The sequence below is a fragment of the Amblyraja radiata genome, unplaced genomic scaffold (assembly GCF_010909765.2).
Source record: "Amblyraja radiata isolate CabotCenter1 unplaced genomic scaffold, sAmbRad1.1.pri S89, whole genome shotgun sequence".
In the NCBI taxonomy this organism is placed as follows: Eukaryota; Metazoa; Chordata; class Chondrichthyes; order Rajiformes; family Rajidae; genus Amblyraja; species Amblyraja radiata.
In genome coordinates this window covers 5469928-5489561 of record NW_022630172.1, presented here as the reverse complement: position 1 = coordinate 5489561, position 19634 = coordinate 5469928, and the positions used below count along the sequence as shown (strand labels likewise).

The 19634-nt window shown below is 46.8% G+C and overlaps 1 protein-coding gene and 2 long non-coding RNA genes across 3 annotated transcripts in view; 1 reads left to right on the top strand and 2 right to left on the bottom strand.

The window, feature by feature from the left end:
* The window catches only part of LOC116969603 (zinc finger protein 850-like), a gene marked incomplete at its 3' end in the record, with an annotated part of 172149 nt that overhangs the window by 33758 nt on the left and 118757 nt on the right, over positions 1 to 19634 (bottom strand). The gene's annotated exons all lie outside the window — the stretch shown is intronic.
* LOC116969592 lies at positions 702 to 9110 on the top strand. The gene is made up of 3 exons (XR_004410849.1): positions 702 to 714; positions 793 to 796; positions 9053 to 9110. It is a non-coding gene; the product is annotated as an uncharacterized LOC116969592 (long non-coding RNA).
* Positions 10757 to 13264, bottom strand: LOC116969588. Its single transcript, XR_004410842.1, has 2 exons — positions 13203 to 13264; positions 10757 to 10929 (listed from the first exon to the last, which is right to left on the bottom strand). It is a non-coding gene; the product is annotated as an uncharacterized LOC116969588 (long non-coding RNA).

The window sequence follows — 19634 nt, the reverse complement described above, 5'->3', positions numbered from 1 at the left end:
GGACCATCCAGGAGTGTGTGGGATTACACAGTGTGTCAGGACTCTGCCAGGTGTGTGTGTGAGGCATTACTGCATACACAGTCTCCCCGGGAGAGTACTGGATTTCACAGATCTGATACACTGCAAAGCCTTGTACAATTAACGCCTGGAGAAGCTGAAATAATGCAGTGTAATGGTTCTAGTGTACGTCAGAGATCAATTGATCTGTGAACAACTATCTACATCTTTGGTTATCCTCGTTTTACCTGGCACTAAATATTATTCCCTTATCATGTATCTTTACAGTATAAATGGCTCGATTATAATCACGTAATGTCTTTCTGCTGACTAGGCAGAATGCAACTAAAGCTTCTTGCTGTACTTCGGTTCAAGTGACAATACACTAAACGAAGCCAAATTAAACCAGAATTATAATTAATTAACGAGATTAAAACTGACGAAGGAGCAATCCATAGTGAATTCCCATGTCTGTCCCAATAATTCAACCTTTGATCTTCTGATTTCCAATTCTGCAAAGCTCTGCGTGTTGATTTACCGTACCGTGCTCCTGGATTTCTTTCAGTATTTTGTTCAGCTTCGGTAATTCATTCTGCATTTTCACAAAGGATTCCCACATCACCCGCCGGGCAAAGTTACCCTTCTCCATCACCAGACTGAGGAAGAGTGTGGAACTGTCTCTGCGGTTTCCCTTTACCATGAGCTCAGCGACACTCTGTGAAAAACAACAATGAATATATGGAGAAGTGAATGAGACAATGCTGTTCAGTGATGGGATATTCTGGAAGTTTTGAGCGTGGTGACAGGCATTGGTCTGCCTCTTCATACACCCATGACACTGTGCTGACAAACTGTGTACTCCCAGAGTCCTGACAGTGCGAAACTCGCACAAAGAAAGCACATCAGCGCCTCTACTTCCTGAGAAGATTACGGAGAGTTGGTATGTCAAGGAGGACCTTCTCTAACTTCTACAGGTGCACAGTAGGGAGCATGCTGACTTGTTGCATCGTGGCTTGGTTCGGAAACTTGAGCGCCCTGGAGAGGAAAAGTAGTAAACACTGCCCAGTCCATCATCGGCTCTGACCTCCCGTCCATCGAGGGGATCTATCGCAGTCGCTGCCTCAAAAAGGTTGGCAGTATCATCAAGGACCCACACCATCCGGTACACTCACTCATCTCCCCACTACCTTCAGGTAGAAGGTACAGGAACCTGAAGACTGCAAAGACCAGGTTCAGGAATAGCTGCTTCCCCACAGCCATCAGGCTATTAAACTTGGCTCGGACAAATTCTGAACATTAATAGCCCAAGGTGAACAGCCGGAAGTGTTTGTGCATGTCGGTACAGAAGATGTCGGAAAGAAGGGGATGAATATTCTGCAGCGCGACTTTAGAAAGCTCGGAAAAATGCTGAAAAGCAGGACCCCAGGGTGATTATCTCCGGTTTGCTTCCAGTTCCTCGTGCTGGCGAGAGCAGGAACAGGGAGATACGAGACCTGAATGTGTGGCTGAGGAACTGATGCAGGGGGCAGGGATTTAGATTCTTAGATCACTGGGATCTGTTTTGGAGTAAGGGGGAACTGTACAAAAGGGACGGATTGCATCTTAACAGGTGGGGGACCAGCATTCTGGCAGGCAGGTTTGCCACTGCTACACGGGTGGTGTTAAACTGAATAAGGGGGGTGGGGTGTCAAATGGGATAGTCAAGGATGGAGTTAAAGGGAAAGAGAATAAAGGGATAGTTAATGACCCCAGAATTAATGGGAAAGGAAGCTCACAAAGGGATAGGAGAGTATGGCCAAGTGTAATAGGGATCGATGTGAAAGGTGAGATGCGTAAGGAATTAAAAGTATTGTTTATGAATGCGCGAAGTATAAGAAGTAAAGTAGATGAGCTTGAGGCTCAGTTAGAGGTTGGTAGATATGACATTGTGGGGATTACTGAGACGTGGCTGTAGGAGGGTCGGGCCTGGGAACTTAATATTCAGGGTTATACATCCTATAGAAAGGACAGGCAGGTGGGCAGAGGAGGGGGGGTAGCTCTGCTGGTGAGGGATGGAGTTCAGTCCCTTGCGAGGGAAGACAAAGGGACCGACGAGGTAGAGTCACTGTGGATTGAGTTGAGGAATTGTAAAGGCAAGAAGACACTAATTGGTGTTATCTACAGACCCCCAAATAGTAGCCCGGATGTAGGGTGTAAGTTGCAGCAGGAGTTGAAACTGGCATGTAACAAAGGTAATGCCACTGTGGTGATGGGGGATTTCAATATGCAGGTAGACTGGGAAAATCAGATTGGTTCAGGACCCCAAGAAAGAGAGTTTGTAGAATGCCTCCGAGATTGATTCTTAGACCAGCTTGTAATGGAGCCGACCAGAGAAAAGTCAATTCTGGATTTAGTGTTGTCCAATGAACCAGATATGATAAGAGAACTCGAGGTAAAGGAACCGTTTGGAGGTAGTGATCATAATATGATTAGTTTTAATCTGCAATATGAGAAGGAGAACGTAAAATCAGAAGTGTCAGTGATGCAGTTGAACAAAGGGGACTATGAAGGCATGAGAGAGGAGCTGGCCATGGTAGACTTGAAAGGGATCCTGGAAGGAATGACGGTGGAACAGCAATGGCAGGAATTTATCGGCATAATCCGGAAGACACAGGATTATTTCATTCCAAAAGGGAAGAAAGATTCTAAGGGGGAGTAGGAGGCAACCGTGGCTGACAAGAGAAGTTAGGGATAGAATAAAACTAAAAGAAAAGATGTATAACACAGCAAAGAGTAGCCGGAATCCAGAGGATTGAGAAACTTTCATAGGACAACAGAAGGAAACAAAACGGGCAATACGGGCTGAAAAGATGAAGTACGAGGGGAAGCTGGCCAGGAATATAAAGAAGGACAGTAAAAGCTTCTTTAGATATGTTAAGGGAAAAAGAGTAGCAAAGTCAAATGTGGGTCGCTTGAAGGCAGAAACGGGTGAAATTATTATGGGCAACAAGGAAATGGCAGAAGAGTTGAATAGGTACTTCGGATCTGTCTTCACTAAGGAAGATACAAACAATCTCCCAGATGTACTGGAGGACAGAGGATCTAAGGGGGTCGAGGAATTGAAAGAAATGTTCATTAGGCAAGAAATAGTATTGGGTAGGCTAATGGGACTGAAGGATGATAAATCCCCTGGACCTGATGGTCTGCATCTCAGGGAGGTGGCTCTAGAAATAGTGGACGCATTGGTGATCATTTTCCAATGTTCAATAGATTTAGGATCAGTTCCTGTGGATTGGAGGATAACTAATGTCATCCCACTTTTCAAGAAAGGAGCGAGAGAGAAAAAGGGGAATTATAGACCAGTTAGCCTAACTTTGGTGGTGGGAAAGATGCTGGAGTCAATTATTAAATAGGTAATAATGGGGCATTTGGATAGCAGTAAAATAATTAGTCCAAGTCAACATGGATTTATGAAAGGGAAATCATGCTTGACTAATCTTCGGGAATTTTTTGAGGATGTGACAAGTAAAATGGATGAAGGGATGCCAGTGGATGTAGTGTAACTAGACTTTCAGAAAGCATTTGATAAGGTCCCGCATGGGAGACTGGTGACTAAAATTAGAGCACATGGTATTGGGGGTAGGATGTTGACATGGATTGAAAATTGGTTGGCAGACCGGAAGCAAAGAGTAGGAGTGAACGGGTCCTTTTCAGAATGGCAGGCATTGGAGAGTGGAGTGCCGCAAGGCTCGGTGTTGGGGCCACATCTGTTTACCATATGTATTAATGATTTGGAAGAGGGAATTAGGAGCAACACTAGCAAGTCTGCGGATGGCACAAAGCTGGGTGGCAGTGTGAACTGTGAAGAGGATGTTAGGAGGTTGCAGGGTGACCTATACAGGTTGAGTGAATGGGCAGATGCAGTATAATATAGATAAATGTGAGGTTCTCCACTTTGGCGGCAAAAACAAGGGGGCAGATTATTATCTCAATGGGGTTAGGTTAGGGGGAGGTACTGCGAGACCTGGGTGTCCTTGTACACCGGTCAATGAAAGTTGGCTTGCAGGTACAGCAGGCAGTGAAGAAAGCTAATGGAATGTTGGCCTTCATAACAAGAGTATTTCAGTATAGGAGTAAAGAGGTTCTTCTGCAGTTGTATATGGCTCTGGTGAGACCACATCTGCAGTATTGTGTACATTTTTGGTCTCCTAATTTGAGGAAGGTCATCCTTGTGATTGAGGCGTAGGTTCACCAGATTGGTCCCTGGGATGGCGGGACTGTCATATGAGGAAAGATTGAAAAGACTAGGCTTGTATTCACTGGAGTTTAGAAGGATGAGGGGGTTCTTATAGAAACATATAAACATAAAATTATGAAAGGACTGGACAAGCTAGATGCAGGAAAAATGTTTCCAATGTTGGGCGAGTCCAGAACCAGGGGACAGTCTTAGAATAAAGGGGGGGGTCATTTAAGACTGAGGTGAGAAAAACCTTTTTCACCCAGAGAGTTGTGAATTTATGGAATTCCCTGCCACAGAGGGCAGTGGAGGCCAAATCACTGGATGGGTTTAAGAGAGAGTTCGAGAGAGCTCGAGGGGCTAGTGGAGTCAAGGGATATGGGGAGAAGGTAGGCACGGGTTATTGATAGAGGACGATCAGCCATGATCACAATGAATGGCGGCGCTGGCTAAAGGGCCGAATGGCCACCTCCTGCACCTATTTTCTATGTTTCTATAATCTGTTTATTTGCACTTTACCAGTTCATTTATTCATGTGTGTATATGTTTATACAATGGTATATGGACACACAGATCTGTTCTGTATTCATGCCTACTATGTTCTGGTGTGCTAAAGCAAAGCGAGAATGTCATTGTCCTATCAGGGACACGTGACAATAAACTCTCTTGAACTTTCTTGGACACATGGCAGTGTCCGAGAACACAGCAGAGTACAGCACGGGAACAGGCCATTCAGCCAATGATGGCTGTGTTGAAATTGATGTGAAATTGATCCAATTCCTTTTGACCTCACATGGACGGTACCCGACGTGGCATCGAAGGACGAGAAGCCGAAGCAAAGAAGTGGAAGCCAAATAGCGGAATGGAAACAAAGCCGAAACGCCAACGAACCAAAAGGGCGGGACGACTAAAAGCCAACTAACTGAAAGGCTGCGTCGCCTGAAAGCAAACTCACCGAATGGCCGCTCTGCCGAAACGCCACCTAACCGAAAGGCTGTGTCGCCTACAGGCCAACTAACCGAATATCGCTTTGCCGAAAAGTCAAATAACGGGCATGACGTCGACGAGGAGGCAGGACTTGTCAGCGATTGTTCCAGACGCCCACGTCCATCACATCACTGGCCGGTGGACACGGGAGGGTGGGGGACATTTTTCCACACAAGCCATTATTTTACTTTTCGGCAGAGCGGCATCGGTTAGTTGGCTTGTAGGCGACGCAGCCTTTCGGATAGTTGACGTTTTGGCAGAGCGGCCATTCTGTGAGTTTGCTTTTAGGCGACGCAGCCTTTCGGTTAGTTGGCTTTTTGGCGTCCTGCCTTCTCGGTTCGTTGGTGTTTCGGCTTTGTTTCCATTCGGCTAGTTGGCTTCCACTTCTCGTCTTTCGACACCACGTGGCATCAAACAGGAAATTAGAAATGTGTGCAACAAAGGTAAAACAGTTATAATGGGTGACTTCAATCTACATATAGATTGGGTGAATCAAATTGGCAGGGGTGCTGAGGAAGAGGATTTCTTGGAATGTATGCAGGATAGTTTTCTAAACCAACATGTAGAGGAACCAACGAGAGAGCAGGCTATTCTAGACTGGGCATTGAGCAATGAGGAAGGGTTAGTTAGCAGTCATGTTGTGCGTGGCTGCTTGGGCAAGAGTGACCATAATATGGTTGAATTCTTCATTATGATGGAGAGTGACATGGGTAATACAGAAACAAGGGTTCTGAATTTAAAGAAAGGTAACTTTGAGGGTATGAGACGTGAATTGGCCAAGATAGACTGGCAATTGATTCGTAAAGGGTTGACAGTGGATATGCAATGGACGGCATGTAAAGACTGCATGGATGCACTACAACATTTGTTCATCCCAGTTTGGCAAAAGAATAAATCAGGGAAGGTAGTGCATCCGTGGATTACAAGTGAAATCAGGGATAGTATCAAAACAAAAGATGAAGCATTCAAATTAGCCAGAAAAAGCAGCCTACCAGAGACCTGGGAGGAATTCAGAGTCCAGCAGAGGAGGACAAAGGGCTTAATTGGGAAAGGGAAAATAGATTATGAAAGAAAACTGGCAGGGAACATAAAAACTGACTGCAAAAGCTTTTATAGATATGTGAAGAGAAAAAGTTTAGTTAAAACAAATGTAGGTCCCTTGCAGTCAGAAACAGGTGAATTGATCATGGGGAACAAGGACATGGCAGACCAATGGAATAACTACTTTGGTTCTGTCTTCACTAAGGAAGACATAAATAATCTGCCGGAAATAGCAGGGGACCGGGGGTCAAATGAGATGGAGGAACTGAGTAAAATCCAGGTTAGTCGGGAAGTTGTGTTAGGTAAATTGAATGGATTAAAGGCCGATAAATCCCCAGGGCCAGATAGGCTTCATCCCAGAGTACTTAAGGAAGTAGCCCCAGAAATAGTGGATGCAGTAGTGATAATTTTTCAAAACTCTTTAGATTCTGGAGTAGTTCCTGAGGATTGGAGGGTAGCTAATGTAACCCCACTTTTTAAAAAGGGAGGGGGAGAGAAAACGGGGAATTACAGACCAGTTAATCTAACATCGGTAGTGGGGAAAATGCTAGTTATTAAAGATGGGATAGCAGCACATTTGGAAAGTGGTGAAATCATTGGACAAAGTCAGCATAGATTTATGAAAGGTAAATCATGTCTGACGAACCTTATAGAATTTTTCGAGGACGTAACTAGTAGGGAGTGGATAAGGGAGAACCAGTGGATGTGTTATATCTGGACTTTCAGAAGGCTTTCGACAAGGTCCCACATAAGAGATTGGTGTGCAAATTTAAAGCACACGGTATTGGGGCTGAGACGTCACTCCGGTGAGGGCGGCCCGGCGCGAGGCTGAGATGGCGCTCCGGTGAGGGCAGCCCGACTCGGGGCTGAGACGGTGCTCCGGTGGCTGAGGCGGCATTCCGGCGGCGGCGACCTGAATCTGGGGCTCGGCCGCGGGCCAGTGGAAGACATCGTCGGGAGCTCGCAGGTCACAGGCTGATGCCTGTTTTTCCGGAGCTCCCGCGGCAACAGCTACGTCCGCTGGACTGGAGGGCGGCAGCTTCGGCCAACCCGAGCCGCGGAGCTTGAACCGGCCCGTTCGCGGAGCTCGGTTGAGCCGCGGGACTGACCATCGCCCGGTGGGGTAACAACATATCGCCTCAGCGCAGAGGGAGAATGAGGAGGAAAGAGACAGTAACTTTAAGACTTTTGCCTCCATCACAGTGAGGAGATGCCTGGTGAACTCACTGTGGTGGATTTTACTTTGAGTTTATTGTGTCTTTTGTTGTTTATTATTATATGTATGGCTGCAGGCAACGACATTTCGTTCAGACCGAAAGGTCTGAATGGCAAATAAAGGATCTAATCTAATCTAATTGGGGGTTCAGTATTGATGTGGATAGAGAACTGGCTGGCAGACAGGAACCAAAGAGTAGGAGTAGGTCCTTTTCAGAATGGCAGGCAGTGACTAGTGGGGTACCGCAAGGCTCAGTGCTGGGACCCCAGCTATTTTACAATATACATTAATGATTTGGACGAGGGAATTGAATGTAACATCTCCAAGTTTGAGGATGACACGAAGCTGGGGGGCAGTGTTAGCTGTGAGGAGGATGCTAGGAGGCTGCAAGGTGACTTGGATAGGTTGGGTGAGTGGGCAAATGCATGGCAGATGCAGTATAATGTGGATAATTGTGAGGTTTCCACTTTGGTAGCAAGAACAGGAAAGTAGACTATTATCTGAATGGTGGCCGATTAGGAAAAGGGGAGATGGGTGTCATGGTACACCAGTCATTGAAGGTTGGCATGCAGGTGCAGCAGGCAGTGGAGAAAGCGAATGGTATGTTAGCATTCATAGCAAAAGGATTTGAGTATAGGAGCAGGGAGGTTCTACTGCAGTTGGTGAGACCACACCTGGAGTATTGCGTACAGTTTTGGTCTCCTAATCTGAGGAAATACATTCTTGCCATAGAGGGAGTGCAGAGAAGGTTCACCAGACTGATTCCTGGGATGGCAGGACTTTCATATGAAGAAAGACTGGATAGACTCGTCCAGAACAAGGGGTCACAGTTTAAGGATAAGGGGGAAGTCTTTTTCACACAGAGAGTGGTGAATCTGCGGAATTATTTACCACAGAAAGTAGTTGAGGCCAGTTCATTGGCTATATTTAAGAGGGAGTTAGATGTGGCTCTTGTTGCTAAAGGGATCAGGGGGTATGGAGAGAAGGCAGGTACAGGATACTGAGTTGGATGATCAGCCATGATCATATTGAATGGCGGTGCAGGCTCGAAGGGCCGAATGGCCTACTCCTGCACCTATTTTCTATGTTTCTATGGTTGTTTATATTGTAGATTTTAGCAAATGTACTTTTGTTTATTTTATTTGTCAATTGAATGATAAGCAAACAGTTCAATGTCTAATAATTCAGCAGGTCAGTCAGCATCTGCATAAACAGAGTTATTTTGTGCAGCACATTGTGTGTTTTTGTAAACCAGCAACTGCAGTTCCTTGTGCTGATGCCCAATGTCCTCTGTGGTTTAATGAACTGAACTAAATGTGACCAATGAGACTGATGCCACTTGTGAAGTATTATAATTTCAGATTCTGGTTTACAAGTTGACTGCCCCCTGACCGTTGTGCTAAGATGCATGTGTAGGAAGAACAGCTGGATCAGAATGGACATTTCTCAGAAATCCCCAGGTCACAGGTTGTATTCCTGATACCAGATCTACAGGACACAAACTGATCAAAGATCAGTTCCTCCATTGCACTGTTCAACCCAGGGAATGCGAGGTGAGTGGGACTGACATTGGTCACTCTTCCCCTTACCCTGAGTTCTTGGCCACTGAAACATCCCTGCCGTCTCATTATGAAGCCGAGACTTTCAACCCCTTCTTCAATCGCTTCTTTCAGTCTCTCCCAATAGAATTTTGTCAGTTGGAACAATTGGTAGTCGCTCCACTGTGTCAGGAGCTCAAAGTATGTAAGAGTTAGATCTGTGTATTCAAAGAGAGAAACTAAACACCATCTGAATCAGTCCCCTTGGCTCCAGCTACAACAGCAACCCTCATCCTGACTGTTCCTGCCCCCTAATTAGAATGATCAAAACAGAATATCAGAATAAGACAATGTGCTGGAGGAACTCAGTGTGTCAACCACCATCTCTGGAGAATATGGATAGGTGACATATGCGGAGAAGGCAGGGATGTGGGGAGAAGGCAGGCACGGGTTATTGATTGGGGACGATCAGCCTCTTTTTCTCACAGAGAGTGGTGAGTCTGTTGAATTCTCTGCCTCAGAGAGCGGTGGAGGCCGGTTCTCTGGATGCTTTCAAGAGAGAGCTAGATAGGACTCTTAAAAATAGCGGAGTCCGGGGTTATGGGGAGAAGGCAGGAACAGGGTACTGATTGGGGATGATCAGCTATGATCACAGTGAATGGCGGTGCTGGCTGAAGGGCCGAATGGCCTCCTCCTGCACCTATTGTCTATTGTCTAAAAACACAGTGGACAAACGCACTGATGAAGAGGTGCAGGTGAACTTATCACCTGAGGCAACACTGTGGGTGATGCCAGGTAATCTTCCTAGGATTATCTTCCACAAGCATGAACCACCCAGTTTACTCATGGATAATGGACACACATTGCAATTGCTCTCCTTCAACCTAGTCTGTCCCACCCATCACCATCGCTCCACTCTCTGTGGCCTCATGCTCCCTGGCTTCAATGATACTTTGTCATGTGTACACAAGTTCAGTGACCATCCTCCTATACACGACGATAACACAAGTTCAGTGACCATCCTCCTATACACGAGGATCAGGAGAGGAAGTGATACACCATCTATAATATATAATAGATAAATGCAGTCTTTTACCCAGAGGAGGGGAATCAAGAAACAATGATATAGGTTTCAGGTGGGGTCGGGGATTTTATGTTAAAATCGGTACATGGATAGGTTAGGTTTAGAGGGACATGGGCCTTACGCAGGCTTGTGGGACTATAGTAGATCGGCCATGTTGTTTGATGTGTCCAAGGTGGGCCGAAGAACCTTGTTCCATGCCGTGTGCCTCCATGACTCTAACGCACAACTTGGACCATAATAACTCCAACAGTGCAGACTACAGAGTCCAAACACAAGAGTCGCCACGTTTCATGCACCATCTTATACTCTTCACTTTCTCAGAAAGCCTCTCCCCAGTCACTGCATTAATTCACATCTGAATCTTCAATGAGGATGATTCATCGCCTCTACGATCACTCCCTCTGTCCTTTCAACTACTGCCTGCAGATGTTAACATCCTCTCTTTCTCAGTCCCTTCCCATTTCCCCTCGCCCTAACCTGTTTGTTTTTTTTTCTTCTCTGTCCCTAGTCTTCACCATTCTGCAGCATCCACCCCCCCCCCCCCCCCCCCCATTTCACTCACCTGCTGCTCCTTGAAGGGGACTCGATGATTCCTTGTTTGATGAATCTCGGTCATGATGGATTTCGTCACTTGATTCAGTTCCAGGGGCGTGAACCACGTCTCCTATTCCTCTTTCTCGGGACTGACATTGTTCCCTTTCCTCTTCGGCGGGTTCACATTCCATTGAAGTTCTGCTTTCAATCCCACTTTGCTTTTCTGTCGTTGTTCCTGTGTTCTGACCATCGTTCTTTGATGAGGTGCCTGGCCAAAGTCTTTTGAAAACATTGACCACTTGAGTTAATTTCCCACCTGAAAAATAAAAACATAAATTGCAGTTGCAGAGCAATTTCAAATTGAGAAAACCACAGGTTGGGAATAGCCGGTAGCAATCTGAGCTGACATTCTGAGGGAAGTGGAAGTTAATGGTCATCTTAGAAATAGAGCAAGCTAAGCCATTTGACCCAACTTAACTAAAATTACCCATCAAATCTAGTCCCATCAGTCCACAGCTTGACATTTCATCTCTCTAAACCACTCTGTCCAAATGTATTTTGAGGAAAAGATTTAACAGGAATCCGACGGGTTACTTTTTCACACAAAGGGTGGTGGGTGTATGGAACAAGCTTCCAGAGGAGATAGTTGAGGCAGGAACTATCCTAACGCTTAAGAAACAGTTAGACAGGTTGATGGATTGAACAGGTTTAGAGGGATATGTGGCAAGGGCGGGCAGGTGAGACTAGTGCAGCTAGGAGGTGTTTTAGCGGTGTGGGCAAGTTGGGCCGAAGTTCCATATACCTACCACTGTGTGAAGATGTTAACCCTCGGGATCCTATTAAATGGTTCCCCTCTCACCTTAAGCCCTTAAGATTCTTATTCTCTGAGGAAAAAATACCTGTGCTAACACCCTATTTATTTACCCCTCGTCCCATGATTTTATACATCTCTAAGATCACTCTTCAATCTAAATATTTCATAATACTTTATTGTCACAAGTACCAAGGTACAGTGAAACACTTTGTTGTGCACACAGATGGGTAAAATCATACAGCAGACCTCAACTAGGAGGGATAAATAAAGCCAGGATATTCACCATGAATTGCAACGGTCTAGAGACCACTGAGAAACACTGAGATCCCTAAAGTCAGCAGCACACACGAAGACGACATTTGGCATTCTTGACATCAGCTGCAGCACAGAATGCAAGTACAGGGAGGCCGTGTTACCAATGTGTTTAAGTTTAGTTAGAGATACAGCGTGGAAACAGGCCCTTCCTGCCCACCGGGTCCGCGCCTACCAGCGATCCCCGCACATTAACACTATCCTAGAACTGCTAGGGACGAATTTTACATTTACCAAGTCAATTAACCTACATACATGTACGTCTTTGGAGTCTGGGAGGAAACCGAAGATCTCGGAGAAAACCCACGCAGGCCATGGGGAGAACTTACAACCTCTGTACAGACAGCGCCCGGAGTCAGGATCGAACCCGGGTCTCCGGTGCTGCATTCGCAAGGCTGCGCATAGAAATGAATATTTCAAGTATCAGCAGAGACTGGAGTGATTGAAGTCATCGTCCTTGAATCTGGGCCAGACATGCAGTGATCTAATAGAGGTACAGAATACTATGAGAAAAGTAAGGTCAATGGAAAATATAGTTATAATAATAATAATAATAATAAATTTTATTTGCGGGCGCCTTTCAAAGTCTCAAGGACACCTTACAGAGATTAACAAGAGAGAAAAAACATATAGTCGGAGTAAAATAAATAATAAGGACATCACCAATACACAAATTAAAGACAGAAATCGCTCCAAAGACAAAAAATCAAAAACACAATGTGAAGAGAGAGCAGCGGCAGCTAAAGCGCGCCAGCGTCCACTCTCCCTTCCGACAGCCATCTTGGACACAGACTAACATATTAACTTACACACAAAAAAAAATCATCCCCCCACAATGATTGCCACTGTGGGGGAAGGCACAATGTCCAGTCCCCATCTCCAGTTCTCCCAAAGTCAGGCCTATTGAGGCCACCGCTATAGTTCTCTCCATAGTAGAGGTGGTTAACACCAGGGGGCATGGATTTAATGTGGGGACCATGAGATTTAGAGGATGATCTTTCAGGAAGAATCTTTCAGCAGTGATGGCTGCAGTCTGGGACCCACTGCCTGAGGTGGTGTTGGAGGCAGGTACTCTGTCACAACATTGTAGGAGCACCTGGATGTCTATTCGAATTGTAAATTGATAGTAGGCAACAGACCAAGTGCTCAGAAATGGGATTAGTGTAGAGATATTGACAGGAGGGAGACGGGTCAAAGGCTCATTTCTGCGCACTGAATCTGATTCTGGACTCTGATATTCTGACTTAACTTTGGCGGCAACTCAGATCATATGTTTCCAGAAAGAGTGCTGATTTATCGGACAATTCCTGCATCCGCCCACCTGTGACGGTGATGTCCCTGTAGATGTCAACTCTCTGGGCTCAGCCCCTTCCCTATTCCCACTTCCGTGTGAACCTCATTTCTTGCATCAGGTGACACCCACTGTCAGAGCATCATATATATGTCACAGAAGGTTCACAAACCTGTTTGTTTCTTTGATGTAGAGGCCACTGAATCACCTTCCCAGTTACCACCTTCAGCCATGATGTCGACAGGCGTTCACAAACTCTGTAGCTCTGGAATAAACAATATTAACAGAACCATCAGGTGACAATTGAATGTGAAGGAAAACATTGCCTTGTGAACCAACAAACAGCATTACAGTGCAGCGGAGATGTGGAAAACACCCCATCCAAACAAGATGGTATAACCCCTGCAAATTAACAAACAAGAAAAGTAGACCAGCAATGCTCTTCATGTCTGCCCTGTCATCCATAAGACTATCTGATCTATCCAAGGCAGCAATTCATCATTTGTGCCAGATCCCTGAAGCTTTCAAACACCCTGATCACCGTATCACTATTCCAGACCAAACACGGCCAATCCCCAACATCCACATCTCACTTGTTTGGAGGCTTCAACTCACAGAGAAAGAGGAAAAATACCCACTGATGGGGAATTACTATCACACTCTGCTGGCCCTATTCTTCCCACAACCCTGCCTATCCAGGACAAAAGCTTCCACACCACCATGTTACCCATTGCCAAATTCCCCACTAGCTGGACCGGGAATTAAACCATTTCATGGGCCAACCGCAAACGTCCCAACTCTGTAATCCCCACTGCTCCCATGGCACATTCCACCACATCCCTGGAGTTCCCATTCCAGAATAGAAGGATTCTATCCCAGGCCTGGACTCTGCAGGGTCTCCATGATGTCAGGTGATGTCTGCAGTACCACCACCAGTCCCACTTCACAGGAGAATCATCCGTCTCATCTCTACAGGACGCTGCCCAAACCCGCCCAAAGGTTCATTGGACGGCGTTACCGGGAGAGAGCTGGGGACGTCAGGCGCGAGGAATGGCCCACAGGCGCGAGGAAGGTGCCCACAGCACCTTCAAGGTAGGCGGAGTCGCCCCACGGGACACAAAGATGGGTGAGGAGAGGGAGGTCAGTTCACATGAAATGCACCAGTACATCGAGCTCGAGGGTGGACCGGATTTGGACTTTGAAAATGGCAATGCCTGTAGGTGTAATATGTGCTAAAAGAATTTCACTGTGTTGTTGCATATTGAACTACTGAACTGTTGACCAAACATCTGTTCCTGTCAGCACTCTCCAACTGATTCATCCTCAACAAACAGGGATTATCCTTTGCTATCTTGCGGACATTCTCTATTATCATAGCTGAAAGATACAATTCTGCATTAAATGGTACTACTTCTGGTCCTGGACTATCCCAGCAGTGGACAGGTGATCTCTCCCTACCTTTAAACAACATCTAGCATCTAAAGCAAACTTATTTAGTTATCTTACGGCTGTGTGTGATCTGGTCAAGTGCAAATGACTAGCATTTGTTACCAGTGTAATAAAGACAATGTGTATTTACTTGTATTTAAGAAGGAACTGCAGATGCTGGAAAATCGAAGGTACACAAAAAAGCTGGAGAAACTGAGCGGGTGCAGCAGCATCTATGGAGCGAAGGAAATAGGCAACGTTTCGGGCCAAAACCCTTCTTCAGAATGATGGGGGGCGGGGAGAAGAAAGGAAAAAGGAGGAGGATCCCGAAGGCTGGGGGATGGGAGGAGACAGCAGGAGGGCTGATAAAGGGGAGGAGACAGCAAGGACTAACAAAATTGGGAGAATTCAATGTTCATGCCCCCAGGATGAAGACTCTCCAAGTGGAATATGAGGGGCTGTTCCTCCAATTTCCGGTGTTGCTCGCTCTGGCAATGTAGGAGACCCAGGACAGAGAGGTCGGATACGGAGTGGGAGGGGGAGTTGAAGTGCTGAGCCACCGGGAGGTCAGGTTGGTTATTGCGGACCGAGCGGAGGTGTTCGGCGAAACGATCGTCAAGCCTACATTTGGTCTCACCGATGTAGATCAGCTAACATCTAGAGCAGCGGATGCAATAGATGAGGTTGGAGGAGATGCAGGTAAACCTCTGTCGCATCTGGGACGACTGCTTGGGTCCTTGACTGGAGTCGAGGGGGGAGGTAAAGGGACAAGTGTTGCATCTCTTGCGGTTGCAAGGGAAAGTGCCTGGGGAGGGGGTGGTACGGGAGGGAAGGGAAGAATTGACAAGGGAGTTGCGGAGGGTGTGGTCTTTGCGGAAGGCAGACATGGGGGGAGATGGGAAGATGTGGCGAGTGGTGGGGTCACGTTGGAGGTGGCGAAACTGACGGGGGATTACTTGTTGTACGTGACGGCTGGTGGGGTGAAAGGTGAGGACTAGGGGGACTCTGCCCTTGTTGTGAGTGGGGGGGATGGGGAGAGAGAGCAGTGTTGCGGGGTATGGAAGACACCCTGGTGCGAGCCTCATCTATGGTGGAGGAGGGGAACCCCCGTTCCCTGAAGAATGAGGACATTTCAGATGCCCTGGTGTGGAACGCATCATCCTGGGAGCAGATGCGGCGTAGATGGAGGAATTGGGAGTAGGGGATGGAGTCCTTACAGGAAGCAGGGTGGGAAGAAGTTTAGTCCAGATAGCCATGGGAGTCAATAGGTTTATAGTGGATGTCAGTCAGAAGTCTATCACCTGCAATGTAGATAGTGAGGTCAAGGAATGGTAGGGAAGTGTCGGAAATGGTCCAGGTGTATTTGAGTGCCGGATGGAAGTTAGTGGTGAAGTGGATGAAGTCAGTCAGTTGTGTGTGTGTAACAAAATCAGTCGTCGATGAAGCGGAGGTATAGGTCGGGGATGGGGCCCTGGTATGTATTGAACAAGGATTGCTCGACGTAACCGACAAAGAGGCAGGCATAGCTGGGGCCCATGCGTGTGCCCATAGCTACGCCTTGTATTTGGAGGAAATGGGAGGAGTCAAACGTGAAGTTATTGAGGGTAAGGACCAGGTCCGCTAGGCGGAGGAGAGTGTCAGTGGCTGGGTATAGGTTGCTTCTCTGGTCGAGGAAGAACCGGAGGGCTTTGAGACCATCCTGGTGGGGGATGGAGGTGTAGAGTGACTGGATGTCCATGGTGAAGATGAGGGGGTGAGGGCCTAGAGAATGGAATGCGCGGAGACGACGGAGAGTGTCTGAGGTGTCTTGAACATAGGTAGGGAGGGATTTAACCAAGGGGATAGGATGGAGTCAAGGTATTTGGAAATGAGTTCGGTGGGGCACGAACAGGCAGAGACAATGGGTCTACCGGGACAGTCAGGTTTGTGGATTTTAGGGAGAAGGTAAAATCGGGCCGTGCGGGGCTGGGGAACGATGAGGTTGGAGGCTCGGTCCGGTAGGGCATTGGAGTGGATGAAGTCGGTGATGGTGGCCTGTTGCTCGTCAGTGGGGTCATGGTCCAGGGGTAAGTAGGAGGAGGTGTCCGAGAGTTGGCGCGTGGCCTCAGCTTTGTAGAGATCGGCGCGCCAGACTACCACGGCACCTCCCTTGTCAGCGGGTTTGATAACCCAATCTGGGTTGTTGCGGAGTGAGTCGATGGCAGAACGTTCATGCGGGGAGAGATTGGAGTGAGACAGGGGAGTGGAGAAGTTGAGGCGGTTGATGTCGCGACGGCAGTTATGGATGAAGAGTTCTAAAGCCGGAAATTGGCCACGAGGGGGGTTCCACTGACTCCCATGGCTATCTGGACTACACTTCTTCCCACCCTGCTTCCTGTAAGGACTCCATCCCCTACTCCCAATTCCTCCGTCTACGCCGCATCTGCTCCACGGATGAGGCGTTCCACACCAGGACAACTGAAATGTCCTCATTATTCAGGGAACGGGGGTTCCCCTCCTCCACCATAGATGAGGCGCGCACCAGGGTCTCTTCCATACCCCGCAACACTGCTCTCTCTCCCCATCCCCCCCACTCACGGCAATTTCTTACTCCCAACTCTCACCCACTGTTGGAGCCCTGTGATACTGCCAGCCTTTTTGAGGCAGCGACTGCGATAGATTGTGCAACATTGTTATGTCACGTGCTGTTTGCACACTACTGTTTAGATATGTTACAATACTTACCTTCAGTGGCACTGCAATTCTGCCACTGGCCGTGTGCGCGATTTTGGCGCGTTTGAGGGGGGGCGGGGTTAAAACGGTGTTTTTTCCCCGACCTGGTCCTGAATTATATTTTGTTGGAGTGCAAGATGTTGCTAAAGGATCGTTCCTACGGCCTTTCTGTGTGTTTTTTTAAAAAAATTCGCCCGACAAGTTAATCGCTGGAGTGATTTTAAAATCAGCTTCTGAAGCCGTCAATGCCGACAACGGGGACAGATTTTATGGAAGACCAGGTAAAAGAAAGTAGTTTATTTCTATGTATAAAAGTGTTTCTTAAGATGTATTTAATTCACATTTTAAGTTGCGAAACGGTGATTTTTCCCCCCGAAGAACAGGGTGTTTTTTTGCTGCAGATATGGGGGACTAAAATCACCGCATCTTGAACGTTACAGAAAATCCCACTCGCAAGCTGATTTAAATGGCCATTAATTTACAGGTACCCCCGACCTGTAGGGGGTATGGCTGCCTAGCCTGCAGCTGTCTGTTTTTCATTTCTTTTTTCTTATTTTTAGTTAGTTTAGTGTTTTGTTTTTAAGGAGTTCTAGCTTTTTTATGTGTGGGGAGGGGGGGGGGGGAAGGGGGAAACTAATTTTCAGGGTCCCTACCTGGTCGGAGATGCAGCTTTTCTCCGGGCTGCACTTTCGACCCGTCCTCGCGGCCTACCAGCGGGCCTGGAGCGGTATTTCCTGAGGGGACCGCCCGGAGCATCGGCGGCGGCGGCTGCGGAGCTGCGGGTCCGAGGAGCGAGGGGACCGCCCGGAGCCTCGGCATCGGCGGCACCGGCACCGGCATCGGCGGCGGCAGAGCTGCGGGTGTGAGGACGGCGGTGCAGCGCTGGAGCGCCATTGCGGGGCGGGCGGTGCCTTGCCTGGGTCGCCGCGCTGGAACTCCGGTGAGCTGGGACCGGCGTTAAAAACATCGCGGAGCTGCGGCGCTGAACTTTACATCGGGAGCCTGGGATCTCGCGACGAGATCGCCAGTTGAGCTCCATTCGGCGCGGCCTTGTCGGCTCCGGAAGCCACGGTCTCGAGTAGGGAGGCGGCCGTTCCAGGGTTCCCATGCCGCTGAGAGGACTCTCCCGACGCCGGAACATCATCACCCGGCGAGGACGGCCTGGAACATCGGGCCTCCGTAGAGGCAACTGTGGAGGCCTCAATAGGCCCGACTATGGGTGGACATTGGGGATGGGACTGGACTTTGTGCCTTCCCCCATAATGGGAACCATTGTGGGGGGATGTTTTTATGTTAAAGCTATTTATTATTGTTATGTTTGTATTCTTTTTTATGTGCTGCATTGGCAAAAGGAATTTCACTACATCTAGGTGTATGTGACAATAAATCAACCTTTGAACCTTTGAACCTTTAAATTCCTTCCATTTGGCCTATAAACCCATGACAATGAGATTTAAAAATTATGTTATATTCTGAATTCTTGTGTGAATGTTATTTGGACACTTAGGCTATTTAAAAATGTTAATCTATTCTTAAGAAATGGATGGATGTTTAGATCTAGTAATTGAATTTTGTAATTAGTTACAATTAGATAACTAACTATGCTTTAATTTCAAGTCATCTAAGTAAGATTGTTTCATATTTGTTTCAGAATGCTTCAATCTATAATAACTGAAAATTTCTTTCAGTTCTCTTCAATTTTAATAAAGTTATGGGCTTTTGACAGTCCTAGATCACAGCTTTTGTGTTAAGTCAATGGAAAAGCAATAGGGAACAAGATGCCAATTTCCGAGTATGAAAATGGCCATAACTTTTTTTAATACTGAAGATATGAAAGTGAATTAGGTGTCAAATTAAACTTCTTTTTATGCTTTATCTGATAAATTAAAGGGATAAATTAAAGACTTGATTTTTAAAATCTCAAAATGTTGTAACATTGCTATAGGGAGGTTTCACGGCAGTCGGGTCACAACCTATGACCCGTACTTTTGCTACGCTACTCCAAATGGATTACACGCGATGAACTGCAGGTAGGCACTTACCATTGTTTCCAGCGTAGCGGGCCCGTTAAAACCCGCTGAAATTGTCAATTTTTGCCCTGTAAATAATTATGGAAATGGGGATAAGCGTGTGAGACATTTAGCATACTTCAGAATTCCAAAAGTGAGGAGAAATTACGGTAGATAGAAGAGAGAGCTTAAGGGACAACAACAGCCAGAGTGCTTGGCGAACATTGGCTGTTTGCTCACTGCATTTCATCAACAGTAAGGCATTATTTGTGTTTTTTCTTGATACCTTTGGCATCTAAAAAGTTTCAGAAGTGATAAATCTGGCTGTATTTTTTTTTCTTTTAAATCGCCCATGATTCTTGTGGGTATTTACATGCAAAATGAAAAAGCATCTGAAGAAAAATTTACAGCCAGATTTATCACTTCTGAGAATTTTTAGATACCAAAGGAATCAA